At 46.3% G+C, this 18,286-nt stretch overlaps 1 protein-coding gene across 1 annotated transcript in view; it reads right to left on the reverse strand.

Annotated features, from left to right (window-relative positions):
• Positions 1-1,576, reverse strand: part of KBTBD12 (kelch repeat and BTB domain containing 12) — a 56,996-nt gene extending 55,420 nt beyond the window's left edge. Inside the window, 1 exon segment of the mRNA XM_036868537.1 lies at positions 1,490-1,576. The gene's annotated coding sequence lies outside the window, so the exon portion shown is untranslated.
• Positions 1,577-18,286: the final 16,710 nt, after the last annotated feature.

Raw genomic sequence — 18,286 nt, forward strand, 5'->3', positions numbered from 1 at the left:
CTCACTATTCTAATGCTATGTGGCTACACATGTTGTTCCCTGTGTCTGGAATATTCTTCACCTGCTTCCACCTGAAAAAATGTAACTGGCTCTTCAAAATTCAGTCCAGACGTCACTTCCTCAGTGAAGCCTTCTCTGCCCTTCCTTGCTTGTACCTTGAACATGGTGGTTATTGCACCGTTGTTACTGCAATTTATTTACGCATTCGCCCTCCTCTCCTTTCACTGATGCGCACATTGAGGGTAGGGGGTCAGGTCTTAACCCTTTCTGTATTCTTAGCGTCTGTCTGTGACAATGCCTGGCACAGAAGAGTTGCTCAAGACGGTTTGTGCAATTAAATGAATGCGTTGCTTAGTCCTAAATTACAACTTCATAACTTTTTTTTCTTTTAGGTTTTATACATGTTATTAACCACTGTCTTGAAGATATTTTGATTCTTGAAGTTGCTATCCGTTTGTCCAAGTCAAATAAATCACCCAGAATCATTAACTTGATTTCCTTGCCTACAGCCTGACACATTCTGACACCCGCTTCTCCCATCCTCAAAATTAATTCCCCGTCACCACTGCGCTCAGGAATTTGGCCCCCATTCTTAGAGAACTGAGGCCAGAGATAGCACATTGGCTGCTCAGACTTTTTTTTTGTGTGTGTAAATTAATTGTCAACATGCAGAGCTGAAACATTCCAGCATCTATTGAAAAAAAAAACGCAAGATAGGGCAACAGTGGGTTCTTAATTCCCATGGCGACAACCACCAGCAGGACCTGAGTAGCCCCACCTCTCAGATGGCACACCTCCTCCCCATTCCCAGCCCCCTCGCCCTAATGGAGACCTGATAGTTCTCATTTATAATTTTTTTCACCCTTGCCCCTTTAGTTATCCTACAACATTTACCTTGGTGACCCATGGCTTTTCCCATTGCTCCCCACACCCTGGTTTGCTTCAGCATCACCGTCTTGTGCAGACCCTGGCTGAAAATGGCTCAGAACACCTGCCCCACCCTGAACGCACTCCGAGTCTCCCAGGAGCATTGGAAAATACTGGATTTTTTGCAAAGTAATAATCCGCTCCACACACCTGGCTTTTAATGACGGCCAGGATGGAGATGAAGCTAAATAAGGCAAGTTTCCTTTTTCCTTTCCTTTGAAGAGCTGACGTTTTGCATTCTTACCAGAGCCTTTAACATGCATCGAGCTCGTTAGTTACTCTTAAGAACCCCGCGGGGGTGGGGGGTGGGGTGGGAAACGCAGGGCGATTAGACTCCTCAGTCTACGGTTCAGAGAGCGGATCCTGTCGAGTGCCGGGCACTGTTCTCGGTTCCAGGAGGACCCCCGGGACGGGCAGACACAGGCGCCCCCTCCACGGCCGCCAGGGCCGGCGAGGGCGGCCCAGGACCAGGCGGTCAGGGGCGCGGGGCTGCACGCGCGGCGGGGGCGCAGGTGCCAGAGGGGCCCCCGGTGGTCCCCGCGGCCCAGTCACCGTTACTTACGGGGCTACCCCGACGGGAGGCACGGCCGCACTCGCTCCGCAGGGGCCGCCGCAATGGCGCCGCGACCCGGCCTGGGGCGCCTGACCTGCTGGCGCTGCCCAATATGGGCAGAGCCGGCGAGCGATATAAATAGACGGCGCGGGGAGGGGGCGCGGCGCCCGCGGGCAGGAGGCGGCCTGGCAGCTCCGCGGGCGGACAGGTGCTCGCGCTCCGCACCCACTCTCCCGCCCCGGGCTGCAGGGACTACGCGCCGCAGCGCCTGCGTGTGTATGTGTGTACATGTGTACACATGTGTGGAGGTGTGGGTACACGTGTGGGTACAGCGTGTGCGCAGGTGCAGGGCATCAGTGCCTGAGGCTTCATGCTCAGCACCCGTGGGCACGGGAGGACGGGATTCCAGCAGTTGCCACAAACTCATTTTTTTGGGTCCTTACTGGCTGTTCTGGCCTGAAGGGCTGGGAGCATGTGGCCTGTGCCCATCACACGGTGCTCACCCTGCAGAGCGCCACACTGTAGCCAGGTGTGCAAACCTGTCACATCTCCCCACACCCCCGAAAGCTCCCAGAGGTCAAGAGCTCTGTCCTGTCCACCTTGGCGGCCCACTCACATGCTGGCTGGGGCCCTCCAGAGAACGGATGGTCAGGGAGCGGTCACTGATTTGGGTGATGGAGGGGCAAAGCTGGTAAGTGACAGGAAGGAGGGCCTTACCTGGTGTCCTAGCTCCGCTCTGCCCCTGGAAGCCTCATGATCTCCTGTGATTAGCTCAGATTCTTGGAGGACAGTAGACAAGACCATATTGCACCTGGCTCACACCCAAGTTATTAGGAGAATGAAATAGGAGAGCCAATAGGTGTGAAAGTGCTTTGATAACTATCAGGTAACCCAAGTCGTTTTCTCCCGATGGGGCAGGTATTATTAAATGCAGACTCCTCTCCCCAAAGGTCTTGAAAGTGGGGCAGAAGGCCACCTCTTACTGATAGTACTGATTGTATCCTGTCCTGAGGCAGAGACAGGGACATTTCTTTTGGAGGCTCTTCTGCTTTAAGAATCTGTCAGAGGGGAACTTCCTTGGTGGCGCAGTGGTTAAGAATCTGCCTGCCAATGCAGGGGACATGGGTTTGAGCCCTGGTCCAGGAAGATCCCATATGCTGCGGAGCAACTAAGCCCGTGTGCCACAACTACCGAGCCTGCGCTCTAGAGCCCGCCAGCCACAACTACTGAGCTCACGTGCAGCCATAAATAAATAAATACATGAATAAATAAATAAGAATCTGTCAGAGGGAAGCTGGGGAAGGGAGGTACTGTCTGTCTACTAAGCCTCACCTGCCCACTCCTGTGATGATAAACCACCCAGAGAGCCCAGCCTTGGGGCACTCAAGGCTGCACACAACTTAATCTAATAGATTTCAGGGTTTTTGAAAGGTCACAAACCTTCTGGACGCCAAATTTCTCTCCACATCCCAAGATTATTTCATTTCCCCTAAGCAATGAAATCCTCAAATCCTGAGTCTATGAATCATCAGATCTTGCGGTGAGGCAGAGTCCAAGTACACTAACTGTTATTTTCTGTTGCTTTATTAAGCAGTGGTTAGTATCTTGCATACGGTGTGAGTCAGTATGTATAGGTTCAGCTGCTCTAACAGAGAATTCCAGTGATAGTTCCCTAACAGGAAGGAACGCAAGTTTTCCTTCATACGGTGCCTGGTGGAAGGGCTCCAAGGCTCCTCAGGCAGCTCCACAGTCACTGCCCCGGGCACCTCCCCTCCACCCTTCCTTACTCCACCTTCCCTAGAGTACTGCCCTGGTCCACATGCTCCAAGACAGCTCACCACCACCTGCAGCTGGGAGGCACAGGAGAGGGGGGAAGCCAACCCCCTTTAAGGACACACCCAGAATTCACTCTTCAGATACTGCTGTCCGTAACTTAGTTACATGGTCAAACCTCGCCCATGGCGGTGGGACTGGGAATTCTAGTCTCTCCTGGGTGGCCAGTAGCTCTGTTATTTACATTATGATCCAGCTGGCAGTCTTTGCCCTACACATTCTCTGTAGATTCGTCAATCTACAAACGTTTATTTCACCTTCCATAAAACCTTGCACCACTCCTTTCTAGCCCTGTTTTCAGGTTTAGTTTTGCATTTGTTGGTGTAATTGTGAGATCAACGGCCCTTCTCCCCACGAAGTGAGGGCAGGGCTGTATCTGTTTCTGCTCACCCTTGTGCCCAGAGCCTGGCACCAAGCTGGTGCTCAGTAAACGGTTGCGGACCCAATGGATGCACATAATTAGGGAATTATCTCCCAAGTCCAGCTCAGATGTCACCTCCTCCGTGTATCTTTCCCAGAACACATCTCCAGCAGAATGACTGACGCCACTGTCTGTGTTCCCAGGGCCCTCCCCCTCTGCTGCTGACAGGTAGCATTGGGCCCATGGCCTGATGACTGTGGTTTTGGGCCTCACATGCTGCTGGGTGGTGGGCATCTCCAGGCAGAGAGTGGCTGCTCTCATCCCTGCATCCCCAGAGCTCAACAATGGCTGGCACGTAGGAGACCCTCAACAACCTTGTGTTGAATTTTTTTGTGCTTGAAAACAATTGGCTTCTATAGAGAGCAAATGTTTTTGCTTTCCCGTTCTCTGCTTTTGCCCACCACTGCTCATGTAGCTCCTCTCCCGAAGCATTCTTTAATTAAGTCCCCAGGCCTTTCCTTCCGCCTGCTGGCGCTCACACCACATTGCACGAGAAAGGCTGGGGTCGTGCAGTGCATGACTCACCAGTGACACGGTGTGATCCCAATTGCTCTCTAAACTCCCAGCCGAACTCTGGATTTTGTCCTTCCCCATTATCAGGGTGTTGCCATTGGAAGAGTAATGCCTCCCTTGCCGTCTGTGCATTTGTCTGGTCATTTAACAGATACTAATTGAGCAACTATTCTGTGCCAGGCATAACTAGATGCTAATGAACAGCTGTGAATAAAACAGGCTTGGTCCCTGGAAGAATATACTCTGGTGAGGTGACAGTTAATCTCTCAGCTCTCCCTTCTCCCTCTCTTTCCTTGGATGAGATGGTAGAAGCCACGAGATCAGAGATGAAGCCATGTTAGAGAAGCAAGGGGACCGAAGACACACCCAGGCTGGGGATGGAGGTGAGGAAGAGAGGGCGATGGAGAGGAAAAGAATATTCCGTGGATAAAAGCAACAGGAACGGACAGAGCATGGCTGCAGAGGAGGAAGTGGTCGGATTATGGGAAGAATTAAGAACAAAGGCCAGACCCCAGGATCTGGCCAAACGTCACTGACAACGGTGGCAAAGTGAGAGCTGGGCTGAAGTAAGAACAGGCTGCAGCCCTTCAGGGCTTAACATAGAGAGGCTCACCTGCCTTCTGCTTCTGCGGGAGCCCTTCAGGTGTTTGCATCGTCCAGGTGGCTGTCCTCCTCCGCTTAGTTGTTCGGACACCTCGCCGGTGGAGGCTCTGCCTAGTCCCCTGGGTGTTTGTTGGTCTCCAGACAGAGGGAAAGAGTGGGGGAACAAGTGCACAGCAGATCTGTGGGGATCAGGCCTGGAAGAGGCCAATCTCAGGCCGCTCACTCCCTTTGGAAAGATGGAGGCCACATGGTCACACCTCACTGTGAGGGAGATTGGGAAATAGAGTCTCGCTCTGTGACCAAGAGGAAGGGAAAAGGATTTGCTAGACAGACGGCCGTGTCCGTCACAGACCAACTGGAAGCAGAGACACTGGGTGCAGACCAGCACTCGTGGAAGCCGGACGCTAGTCCCTCAAGAGTTTCCAGAAGACGGAGTTCTAAACCCATGAGAACTGGTTTAGAACCATTTGGGAAATGCATTCCATGTCCCTTTGGGGAGAATCAAAATACAGTATTAAAGGCTCTAATGAATCCTGCAGTAAAGAGACAAGCATTTCCTAACCGTTCTTGACTTTGGGACCTCTGGGTCTATGATGTGAATATGGGTCCCCATGGGACACACCTGGGAAATGCTGATTGGGCAGAAGGAGGCCTCAGGTAACCTGAGGATGTGTTAAGATAGAAGCTTTAAGTCTGTATAAAGACAAAAACCAAGACACCCTTGGAAAGGGGGAGGCTCCAAATGTTAGAGGGGAGAGAAGATGCAGGATCTAGGCTGGAGAAGTAGGAAGGAACGGAAACCAAAGTGGAAGCAGAGATGCCAGCTGTCTTTGCTGGGTGCAGAGAAATCGACTCAGTTCCTGGAAGGAAGCGTGAGACCCTCTGGCTGATGGAGGGGCTGAGGGGCAGCTGGGGGTCTGAGAAGACACCATCTAGAAGGAAACTGTGGAGAATCCTTAAAGGACTGCCTGTCTCCACTCTTCCGAAGAATAATGGCGGGAAATGGGTGGAAATCTCCTAAGTATGTTTTATAAATTAGCCCACAGTTAGATTTGTAGATGAGTAACCCCCTGTCTCCGAACCTGATAAAGATGACTGTAAAAGATGTGATGACGGGTCTCGCCCGCTTGCGGACCCTGTCTCATCCCCCCCAGCCCTCTCGCGTGCTGGAGCACTGGCTGCCTCCCAGCAGGTGGTGGTCCTGAGTTCAGGGGGCTATGGGGGGCTTGCAGTTTGCACAGTGCCTTTGCTTGTTTTTCCGTTTAATCCTCACACCACCCGGGAGCAGGCTGAGTCTCAGGACGGCCAGTGATGAATGACAGGATGGCACAGTGAGCGTGTGAGGGGCCTGGCTTGGACCACCCCCCATCATTCCATGTCTGTTACACCATCTGTCTTATCATCCCCTGAGATAGGGTCTGTACAGGGGCAGTCGGGTCAGGAGGAGGTCATTAGGGTGCGCCCTAATTCCGTGTGACTGGTGTCTTTAGAAGAAGGAGGATTTGGAGACGGACATGCACACAGGGAGAACACCGTATGACTATGAAGACAGCTGTCTGTGATAGGGAAGAAGAAATCTGACTCCGTATTGGATGTGTTTCTTTTAACTTTTGTATTCTATTGCTTTTGCTAAAAGTTAATCACTAAAGGGATGTTGCCTGTAGGCTTAAATTCTACATAATGGCCCATCTCTGGGGAACCCTGCCTCTTCCGGGAAGGAGGAAATTAACACTTCCCCTCCACAGTCTGACCAGAACTAGGACTTTACCCCCTCCCCTTTCAGTATAAAAGAGAAGCCTGAATTCTAACTCAGAGCAGATGGGTCTTTGGGACACTCGTCTACCATCTTCTCGGTCTGCTGGCTTTCTGAATAAAGTCGCTATTCTTTGCCCCAGCAAGTCGTCTCTCGATTTGTTGGCCTGTGTGGCGAGCAGGACGAGCTTGGACTGGGTAACAGTCTACCAGCCAATGAGAGAGGCCTGGGGCAGAGCCTTCCCTCACGGCCTCAGAAGGGACCAACCCTGCCGACACCATAATCTTGACTTCCAGCCTCCAGAATTGTGACACAGGAAATTTCTGTTGTTTACGCCGCCACTCAGTGGAACTTTGTTACAGTGGCCCTAGGAAACTATTACCACTGCCCCCCCCACCCCGATTCAGTCAGTTTTCTGGGTGGTGCTGTTCAGGTTGCTATAAAAATGCCAAGTGCGGCATCATTTTATCCATGAGCATGTCATGCACAGCTTACCCCAAAACTTTGCCAAATCAAGATACACTATGCTGATGACCATTTCTTTAATTTACTTTAGAAAAGAAAATAAGGCTAGTTTGACCTAATTTGCATTTATTTATTTAGTGGGGGAAGTTGATGTTGACCACTAGAGAGCCTCACTATCCTTAATCACAATGCATCCATTTGAAAATACAATAGAATTTTTCCCAGAATCAACTTCAAGTTTACAGTCTATAATGATCATAATCCACTTTTTATCTATTGCAACATTTGTCCATTAGGAGCCTTATCAGATGTGAGTTCCTTTAGTGTGGCTGGGCACTCTCCTCCTACTGGCTTTCTATTGTGGGAAGTTTCTTTCTCCTTTTATTTTGAAAGAATTTCAAGCATTCAAAATAGTTGCAAGACTATTACAATGAACTCTCGTATACCTTTCAGCTAGTTCACCAATTATTAATGTTTTGTCATATTTACTTTTTCTCTCTCAGGATTTAAATTATATAATTTTATTTTTTCTGAATATTTGAGAGCAAATTCCAGATGAGACCCTTCACCCCTGAACACTTACTCATGTAATCCTAAGAACAAGGATATTATTTTACACATCCATGGAGTGATTATCAAAGTCAGGAAATTTAACATCAATAACAAAACTATTATCGTACCTCCAATCTACATTTGAATTTTGCCCAAGTCCTAATCTTGTTCTTCACACAATCCACTATCCAGGATCACACACTGCATTTTCTTGTGTTTCTTTGGTCTCCTTCAGTCTGGAATATTTCCTAGGTCTCCTTTGCCTTTTATGACCTTGACGTTTTGGAAATGTTCAAGCCAGTTACTTTGTAGAGTCTTTCCATTTGGGTCTGTCTAGTGTTTTCTCTTGCTTAGGCTCAGGTTCATACCTTGCCATACTTAGGTTTAGTTTTAAGACTATTCTCTTTTCTGAGGAAGATTTGAAGAAAAATAGTGGTTGCATACAGTGGTTCTGTGTAAAGTGACATTTCTGATTTTCCTCTGTTTCCTTCTCCAGCTCCAGGCCATGCCTTTCTATCCCTGGTGTCGTGTACACTGCAGCCCACCACATAGAACCCCCTTCAGCAGGGAGACACTTTACACCTGCTGAGTGTTAGCTGCTGAGCCCCCGTAGCTTGGTCCCCTCCTGGAATTTCTCTGGGCCCAGAGGAGCTGCCTTGCCCAAGCTTTCACCCCTCCCCGGAGGCAGTCTGCCTCCAATGACTGGTCTTTGAGGGGGTAAAGGCCCTCAATTTGGGAGACTCTGAAGGGCTGTTCCAGATCCAGAGCCTCCCGTGGGTCACATGTCTTTCAACAAGAAGTCTCTGGCCTTCAATTTCATGTACATCATTCATTTTGGAAAAGAAGCTATACTGAAAAATACATCCATTTCCAAAAATTCAATCAATACGAAAAGTTCAAGGAAGTAAGCAAAACTCACCCAAAGTCCCAATATTTTTCAAGCGTCCTCCCATTGTCCAGGTGCACGTGTGTGAATGCTGGGGGTGTATCTTATACAAATGGGATCATGCGGTACATGCTAGGCTGCAATATCCATCCTCTCTTGCTCCCATAGTACTATCACCTATGCGCGAGACTTCCCAGGATAAAGACGGCGTCTCCCCGCCTTCCCGGCAGCCACGTATGGCATCTGAGAGGAAGAGGTGTGGGCAACTTCTGGAGTGACCCCCAGGAGGAAGCGACACGCCCTGCCCTTTCCCCTTCCCGCTGATTGTTACCGACCTTTCCAGTTAGTTCCCCACAAGGGTCCTTCTGCCCCACGCCATTGGAGCCAATAAAAGGAGACCAAGTTCACTTCAGAAGCAAAAGAAAGCTTTATCCTTTGACCAAATGATGGAGAGGTGGGGGCTCCTGGGCGGGGCCGCTTTACAGGTTCTCACTGGCATCAGGGGGAAGAGGGCAGAGTTCTTGTGGATCTTGTGGATCTGGCGCAGCTCAGCTGCTCACTCTCGGCATCGCGGTGCAGGTGCGGCGCCTCTGCACACGGCCCGCGGCCGTCTTCCAGTGTTGTGGGCGGTGCTTCTGCACACGGCCCGCCGCCGTCTTCCCGTGTTGTGGGCGGGGCTTCTGCACACGGTCCGCCGCCGCCGTCCTGAACGGAGCTCTTGGTGGCGTCTCTGGGGTCTCTGCGCGGCTGTTTCCCACGAGGAGTTGGCCTCAGGTGTCGGGGTGCGAGGTGGCCTCCTGTGAGCGAGTGAAAGGAGACTACGCACAAAGGAAAAAAAAGGTTGGACTTCATTTTATTACCCAGATTCTATTGTTATTTCCCAGGACCTGTGATTGGGCTTTGAGACATGATGGGTATTGAAGAGCTTTGAGCAAAAACTGGCAGGCCCTGTCCTTCCTCGAGTGGCACATTTGAACCTCCGTGTGGACGTCATGGTTTGGTCCGAGCTCAGGGTCTCACCCCCTCCCCAGGAGGTGGCACGGCGTTCCAATGGGGTCTGGGGGCGTAGAGACCCGGTGGAGGGCCCGCGTGGGAAACGGCTTCCTTTCCTTCTCTTCTAAGCTTCGAAAGTCCTGCTCTTCATGCCCTATTTCAAACATTTTTGTGAATAATTTTATTTCCTTCCAAATTTTTTTGGTTTTAATTTTTTAAAAAGAGTTTTGGTTTACTTATAAAAGTTTTTATTCAATGGCAAAAATTAAGAAAATACAAAACATTATGAAGAAAACAAAATGGCCCATAACCATGGCTTTATGTCTTTCCAGGAAGACTTTGTTACATTGCTAATAAATACTGTATTTTTCATTGTATGAGATTTGTATTTTAATTTGGTTTATGGCACCTTTTCATATAGGATTTAAAATTTGTTATAGAATCAAATTTATTAATCTTTGCTTTTTAAGGCCTCTGGGATTCTCAGAAGACCCCTCTCCCATCACACACCTGAAGATTGTAAAAACTTCCTTCTGTTGTATTTTCTAGTACTCTGTATAAAAAATAAATTTTAAAAATTTAAAGGTTACACTCCATTTACAGTAATTACAAAATACCAAAACACTGACTGTATTCCCCGTGTTGTGCGATACATCCTTATAGCCTATCGTCTCTTTTGTCTTTATTTCTTACATTTAAATTCTAACCCAGCTGGAATCAATTGTGGTGAGAGGAGAGAAGCCATCTTTTTCCTAATTGATGCCGTAGTTTTTCCACCACTGTTTGTTAATAATTCACCTTTTTCTTATGGACTCGGAAAGCCACCCTAATCACACACGAAACTCCCACCTGTAGTTGGATCACTTTCTGGACCCCCTAGTCACTTTCTTCAGTTCGAAGTTTGGCCTGGCTTTTCTTACCTGTTTATTCTTAACTTGTTTTTTTTTTTTGGAAAACATTGGTTATGGAAATTTTTATGTAAGCATAGTAAACTAAATCAAATTATACCAAAAAGATAACAACCACAGCACCCTTTTGACAAGCCTTGTTCTAGAAAACAACGTCATGTGCCCTTTGAGACAGACACGCACCCTGTTTCCTAAAAGGAACCACACTTCTTCTGTGGCTTGGTTTTATGCTTTGACAACTTACAGGCAGCTTTTCATGTCAGTAAACACAGATCATAACCTGTGGTGTTTGCATGGTATGGTACAAACTGTACCAGAATTTACTTAAGTGTTTTTAATCAATGGTCATCTCAGTCCTTTCTTACTTTTTTTTAGCAATTGTCAATACTGTGATGAAAATCCTTGTACCTAAAGCTTATTGAACTTCTAACGATTTTCTTCCTCTGATTCTTAGAAATGGCATTTCTTGGGCGAAAGGTGTGCGTACTTTACATCAGAGGTTTTGCCAGCAGCCTGCACCCACCGAACGTGTAAGTACCTACCTCTTAGCCAGCACTGGCCTTTGCAGTCTTTTTCACCTGTGATATTCTGTTGGGCTGGAAATATTATCCTGTTTTTATTTTAACTGTTTATTGTTAACAGAGTTGAATATGTTTTCATATGGCTATTGTTCATTTGTATCCATTTGTAGTTTTCTTGTCCAGCTTCTTTCCCTGTTTGTTTTATTATTGGTTTATTTGAGGTTTGAGATATAAATGATAATTACGTTTTTTTCTTGTAATGCATTACCAATGTCCCCTTCCTACTCCTGTTGTGTTTCAACTTTATGGAATTTTTAGAAGGGTTTTTTGTTCTTTTCTGGTTTTGCAACATGTTTAGAAATGTTTTTCCAACCCAAGATTATTTAAAAATGCATCAGTTTCTCTTCTAGTGTGTTTAGGGCTTTGTCTATTTGAAAATCTTTAAATGTTAACCCTCTCGGGATTTGTTTCCGTGTAAAGAGTGATGTGGGAATCCAGGTTTGTTTTGTTTTTTCTGAGTGTTGAGCTGGTTGTCCCAATCCAATATTGAACACTCCCTCTGCAGTGTCTGGTTTGAAATTCTAACTTTCTCCTGTAGTAGATTTCCTTATTTACTTCTGTCCGTTTCTACACGCTCTTTTTTCCTACTGGGCGATGTGTCTATCCTGTCTCAGTAACATTCTACTTTAATTCTTACAGCTTTATAATGTCCTTTAACTTTTTATGGACCCTGGTTCGTTTGCCCGACATGCAGCAAGCCAAACGCTGAGATGCCGAGGTTTGCAGCAGAGAAGGGGTTTATTTGCAAGGCAACCAAGTGAGGAGATAGGAGAACCAGTCTCAAATCCTCCTCCCTGAAGGCGAGGGGTTCAGGATATTTATGAGTGAAGAGTATAGGGTGGTTGGAGGTGCAGAGGGAGGTGATTAGAGGAAGGAAGAAGGTGAGGTAATCAGTGGTCTGTGCACGTGTATTTGAGTAACATGCCTCTTCATGGGAAGCATGTTCAGAAAATGGCAGCATTAGCATGATCTGAGGGTGGAGTTCTTGGCCCTCTGACGTCAAAAGGTCATCCATCGGACACTTGCACAGGCCCAGCTGAATGGTCTGTGGTCTTGACCGGTTTGAACTGGGGAAGACTAGCTCCCTGTTCCTGAAAAACAATGGAAGCAACTGTTACTATAGTGACCCTGTGTCAGAGGCGTTATCTATAGGGAGTCTTGTGATGCTTTGTCTGAGCTACCTGAAGCTTGGAGGGTATGCAATTTGCAAGAACAATTAGTGAAGGCAGGTTACAGGATATTGTTTATTAAGCAAGTTACAGTTGAAGGAATCTAGTTGATGACTGCTTGGCTTCAGACTCAGGATAAGTTTTTCTTCTTTGTCAGTATTTCTTGACTACCGTTACATGTTTACTTTTCCACTTCAATCTTAGAGTCATTTGTCAAATTTCCAAGAAAAATCACTTCGTAATTTTATTTAGGATTGCTAAAAAACCCCAGTATGCTAGTCTGGGGAAACTAAGCAATTTTACAATGTTGAGTGTTCTGTCCAAGACCCAGGCAGGCCTTTCCATTTGTCAGAGTTACCTGTTGTGTCCCCTGATAACGTTACTTTTCTCTCCGTGGAAAATGCCTCTAACTCTCGGCCTCGGTGGCTCTCACTGAGGGAGCAGTACTGCAGGCACAAACCACATGTCATGCACCTTGGAGAAAAGAGATTTTTAAGGGCAGTTTGGTCTGTCACTGATTTTTCCATACATGCAGACTTTTGAAACCAACCCATGCGGGTCCAAGGTCATGCATGCTATTCCCATGACCTCTGGAGGACCAAGTGGGCTAGAGGCCTTTTTCATTCTTGCTTTTGTATTTGTGTTTGTTTTGAAATAACTCTAAAATTTTTAAAATTAATTAATTAATTTATTTTTTGGCTGCTTTGGGTCTTTGTTGCTGTGTGCACGGGCTTTCTCTAGTTGCGGTGAGCGGGGGCCACTCTTCGTTGTGGAGCATGGGCTCTAGGCGTGCAGGCTTCAGTAGTTGAGGCACACGGGCTCAGTAGTTGAGGCACGTGGGCTCAGTAGTTGTAGCTCGCGGGCTCTAGAGCATAGGCTCGGTAGTAGTGGCACACGGGCTTAGTTGCTCTGCGGCATGTGGGATCTTCCTGGACCAGGGCTTGAATCCGTGTCCCCTGCATTGGCAGGCGGATTCTTAACCACTGTGCCACCAGGGAAGTCCCAATAACTAAATTAAGCAGAGTACAGTTGAAAAAATCGGTGACCTGTTTGGATATCATTTAATCGGCCATGTTTATGTAGTTTGGGGGCTGTGTAATTTGCCCCGATTGGCTCTTTGGTTTCCCTCTGGTTTTCGGGGAGCTCGCAGCAATGCTGTGACTTCTGAGGACAGGTGTGCTGTTAAATCTTGAGCCTGTGTGAATTTGTTTTGCTCCAAGTTCGTCTGTGTGCCGCCACAGCAATGATCAGGTTGTGAGATGCAGGATGGTGCTTGTTCACAACAGGAGTGAAAGGGTGTCTTGTAACCTGTGCCGGTGCCAGCGCCCAGGGTTCCCTGAGCTCTTCAAAGCTGTCCTCGTTAGTGCAGCTCCAGCCACAAGTCTAGTCCAAGACCCAGTGTCACAGGGTGAATAGCGAGGTAACCATGGACTGTTTACAGACCTGTGAGACTTTGTGCAGCTGAAGAAGGGTTTTCACTGCAATCATTTCGGACCTGTTTAGTGGCTTCCTACCCAGCTCCCCCCGCCTCCCCCCCCCCCACCTTGATCCTTTTCTTTCCTTCAAGTGTGCTGTAGCCATAAAAAGAGTACCAACCACCGGGGTGGTCAATTTAGGGCCAGGAAGGTGGAATTTAAATGTAACTGTGTAACTGACAAAATGATTCATTACTTTGTAGGCCATTGGAAAAGAGCAGAAATTTTCCAACTGTTCCATGGGCTGGTATCAATCATACCAATGCCCTAAGCACAAGAAGTTCTCAGCGTTCCAGGGCCAAGTTGGCTTAGGAAATGCGGTGTACTGATTCCCCCTCTCAGAGCTTTACAATGTGCATTAGCATATTAAAAGTTCTGAGAAGTAGGCAGTAAAGAATCCAGCTTTAGTTCTGCTGAGTGATTAAGCAAGTGTACTAGTGCAGGGACAGATTTCTTTCAGGCCAAATGGGTTTCTCTTGATACTAACTTCAGAAGCTAGAGGACATTTAGGGGAATTTTACCTTCTCTTTTGTCACAGCGTCCTACCAGCCTTCACAACGTGTGTCAGTGTTGGAATCCTGGAGCTAGATTTTAAATGAAATGCAATCAAAATCAAATTCCACTGAAAATATAATTATGCTTATTTGTTCATAATATCAGTGATGTATTGAAGTGCATTAGATACGATGTGGACCTTTTAACTCACGTGACACTTTCAGAAAATGACCTTGCAATGCATTCACTGATTAATTTATTCAAATAATAGGTCTTAAGGGACTCCTGCGTCTTCAGCACTGTGCCAAGTGGGAAAGAGCTGGGGTGTTTTAGAGTCTGGGAGTGGTGAGGACTGAGAGAACTGGGGGAATAAAGGAAGCCCAGAGCCTTATGGGGCTCTGGCTACTCCAGGGGCAGAACCCTGCCGTCAGCTGTGAGAGGAGAGGCTCCAGCGGGGGCCTGAGAGGGCCGTGGTCCAAGCCAGAATGTAGGTCGCCTTTTCCCTGGGGCCCTTGAGGGTTTTTCCAGGGTCACCGACACTCACAGACTACATTCTCAGTGATGACAACACTGCTGTGTAACAAACCACCTCACAACTCAGCTGCTTAAGACAATACTCAGGATCGCAGCGTGGCTTGGGCTGGCGTGGCTGGCTCGGCTGGGGGCCCCTGCTCTGCTCACAGACCTCTCGGCTTCCTCGGACCAATGGACTGGCCAGGAATGTTCTCCTCACGGAAACGGAAGAGGCACAGATGGCAGTCCGAGCACGCAGGCACTTTCAAGCCTCTGCTAAAATCTCATTGGCCCAAGCATGTGGAAGGATAGGAAATACCTTGCCGTTGAGGGTGGAAGTTACTTACAAAAGGGCACGGGTGTGTCCTGCTCTAACTGGGGAGCAAGTGAATCCAGGAACCGTGGGTCGGTGATGCTGGCTCCCCTGCAGGAATGTAAATTCCGCCCCCTGCCCCAGAGACCTCAGTGCTGGCTCCTGGATGCGAAAACGTTCTGTCCTAATCCAGTGAGACCTGGGGCCTGGCAGCTGACTTTGAATGAAACACAGCAGTGCAGGGATGGAAGTTTGGCCATCGCCAGCCCGTGTATTGTAGCCACATCCTCCTCCTCCTTAGATTCAGCTGCGAGGCAGCACCGCCGCAGCCGGCATACACCGTGCCTTCGCGCAGGTTAGAAGAAGGTTCCTCCCCCACCCTACAGCCGCCTTCATGAGTCCCTCTTCAGGGGACACTGGAGGATGAACTCCAGAGGGAACTTCAGAAAAGGATTGAATGTCGAATACATTTGGCAAGAGACATTAGGCAAAAATAAGGGAACCAGATTAATGGGATAGGGCACGGGGTAGACTGCAAAACGGCCCTTCTCCAGCACTGACTCTGGCCTTGGCCATGTGACTTGTTTGGTCAGCAGAACAAGAATGATGTAACACAAGCAGAGACTTGACATGTGCTTGTGTGTTGGGGCCTGCCCTCTCTTGCTGCTGAAAGCCCCTCTGCCTTCATCTGAACAAGCCCAGGCTAGCCTGCTGGATGATTAGGGGCGTCTGGCTGTTGCCTCAGCTGACATCAAGTCAGCTAACTGCCAGACCTGTGAATGAGGCCTCTCAGGACCACCCCCATCGCCAGCCTCATGACTGGATGATGTGGCCAAGCTGGCCGCCAGGAGCTGCTCAGCTGTGACGAATAATGAATGTTCATTGTTTTAAACTACCACATTTTGAGGTGATTTGTTAAACAGAGAAAACTGATGCATAGTATAAATGTCATATGCCCTGGCAGTGTATAAATGAGATAGAACAAGCTTGTGGATTGCCTTGTCTTTAATGCTGACACGTTGTGTTGTCCACATTTAAGAATATTTAAGAATGAAAAGATAAACGTTAATAGAAACAGTGTCATTGACTAGCTTTGGGTTGTGGAAGATGGGAAGGGGTTAGGGAGGAAGAGACAAGAGCTAATTCTATTGTTCACTTTTCCAGGAACCAATGGATACTAGCAAAAAAAAAGGAGATTACAGGTTTTATATAAACATATAAAAATAACCACTAGAACAGAATGCAAATCTTCCTTAATAGATATAGAACAACAATAAAAAGTAAACAAAATACATCAAATATATTTTAAAATATATACCAAACTTTATTGACTCTTAAGATTGTATTGGTTATAAGATCACCATTATTTTAATCATCATTATATAAGGAAACAGTGTTGTCAATTAAGTCATGACCTACCATCAATTTTAAGACATCCCAATTCCAAAGATGTTAACACTTTTTAAAAGTGCTTCAGGAATTGTCATAATGCAGTATCTAAAAAACAGAAAACATCATATAAATTATGATAGAACTAAAATCAAACAAGTCATACTAATAAATGTAAATATAATTTTCCCATTAGAAGAAAAAGATTTTCAGATTGAGTCACAAAGCAAAAGAGAAAAACATGGGCAAAGATACCGCAGCAAAAACCCAAAGTGTGTGTGGAGAGGGGTCATGCCCCTAATATACAAGAAGTTAAAATCCAGGCCAAAAAGTACTAAGCAAGACAAAAGCACCTTATAATGCTAGTGAATACAAACCACCATGAAAATATAGCGGTGATAAATATCTGTGTATCACATATCATCTTTCATTAGGCATAAACTGAGATACAAGAAGAAATAGACAAACATGCTAATAATAGACCCTAATTCACTTATTTTAGTTTAAGAGAGATAAAGTTGACAAAAAATTGTTATAGCAACTCCATTAAATATTTTTAGCCATTATAAATGAAGAGTATATAGTTCTAAAGGAAAAGTGTACAATATATGAGAGAAAATGGACCATATACTTGTGTGATTCTATCTTATAACTTGCAAATTGGTGTTCAGAGGGACATAAAGATCTGAAGAGCCATAAGGAAGTATAATTAGTTAAGTGAAAAGAAGTGTGAATCTGTAGATGCTAGCAAGTTGTTTTGATGATTTAAACATTTTAAAGAAAATGCTAATTAATTCTTTAGCATCAATCTGTATGTTCATTATAGAGAAAAGCTATGGCAATACTTGTCCATGTGAGGGTCCATGTAGGGACATATAAGCATGAAAGTCATTTATGAATTAATTCATCATATGACTAACCTCAGAGCATCCGACTTAAAATTTAAAAGGTTAGGTTTGACAATAAGTGTAACCAGGATCCTGAGTCAGACATTTGCTGCCTGTTCTCTATGCTCTAAACATTAGCTTTGACATGGCATAAATATTTCTTACCAACCATTCTTTCATTGCAATCCGTAGCACTCAGCTAAAAGAATGTATTCAATAATTATCTGAAACAAATAAATCAAGTTCCCAGAGAATTACAGACTTCTGGGAGTGGGGTGGATAAAATAACGGAATTCTGAGGAATCGTTTGGTTTCAAACAAAGAAACTAAGACAACTCAGGTTGTTTCAATGATTTACTTAGGGTCACACAACTAGATAGAAGCAGGGTTGAGATGAGAACGAAGTTACTGATTTCCAGGAAGAAAAATGTTAAATTTCTTCCACTCCACTGCTTGATTGTTCATTAGCCTGGGAACTAAGCATCCTTTAGGATAAATGTTACATTTCACGTGATACATTTTATATGTGTAAATATATCCATGAAGTGTTGCCAACATATTTACAATGTTCTGAGCCTTTAAGAAGCACGGTATGGAGATCTCACACCTTAGCATTTTATATCTTTAAGTGGGTTGCTTCTTCCACAGCATCGCATTAATACAGCAGCAGTCCTTTTCCTTGGTTCTCTCAGCTGCTGGTCGCTTTTTCATGATCGCAGCTGTTTTACTGACCTTATTTCCTGACTGGGAGTGTGCCCAGTCAGCTGTGGAAAACAAAACCCCAGAAGCACGAAATGTAACAGTTGCATACATTTATTTTAAGATAACAATGCATGGAGGGCTTCTTATGTTAAAAATCTTCTATACGCATGTTTCAAAGCCAGAGTTTACCAGATTTCTAAAATAAAGCTTGTGGAAACATTGGCAGGCGTGAGTGGACTTGGTAAGCTGATGGTCCCCAAGCCAGATGTGAAGATAAAATGCTTCTCAGAGACGTGGCAGCATTTTCCAAGTTAAACAAATTTGCAAAAACAGTAAACACAGTGGCTGGATAAGA

This window comes from Balaenoptera musculus, chromosome 11 (genome assembly GCF_009873245.2).
Source record: "Balaenoptera musculus isolate JJ_BM4_2016_0621 chromosome 11, mBalMus1.pri.v3, whole genome shotgun sequence".
In the NCBI taxonomy this organism is placed as follows: domain Eukaryota; kingdom Metazoa; phylum Chordata; class Mammalia; order Artiodactyla; family Balaenopteridae; genus Balaenoptera; species Balaenoptera musculus.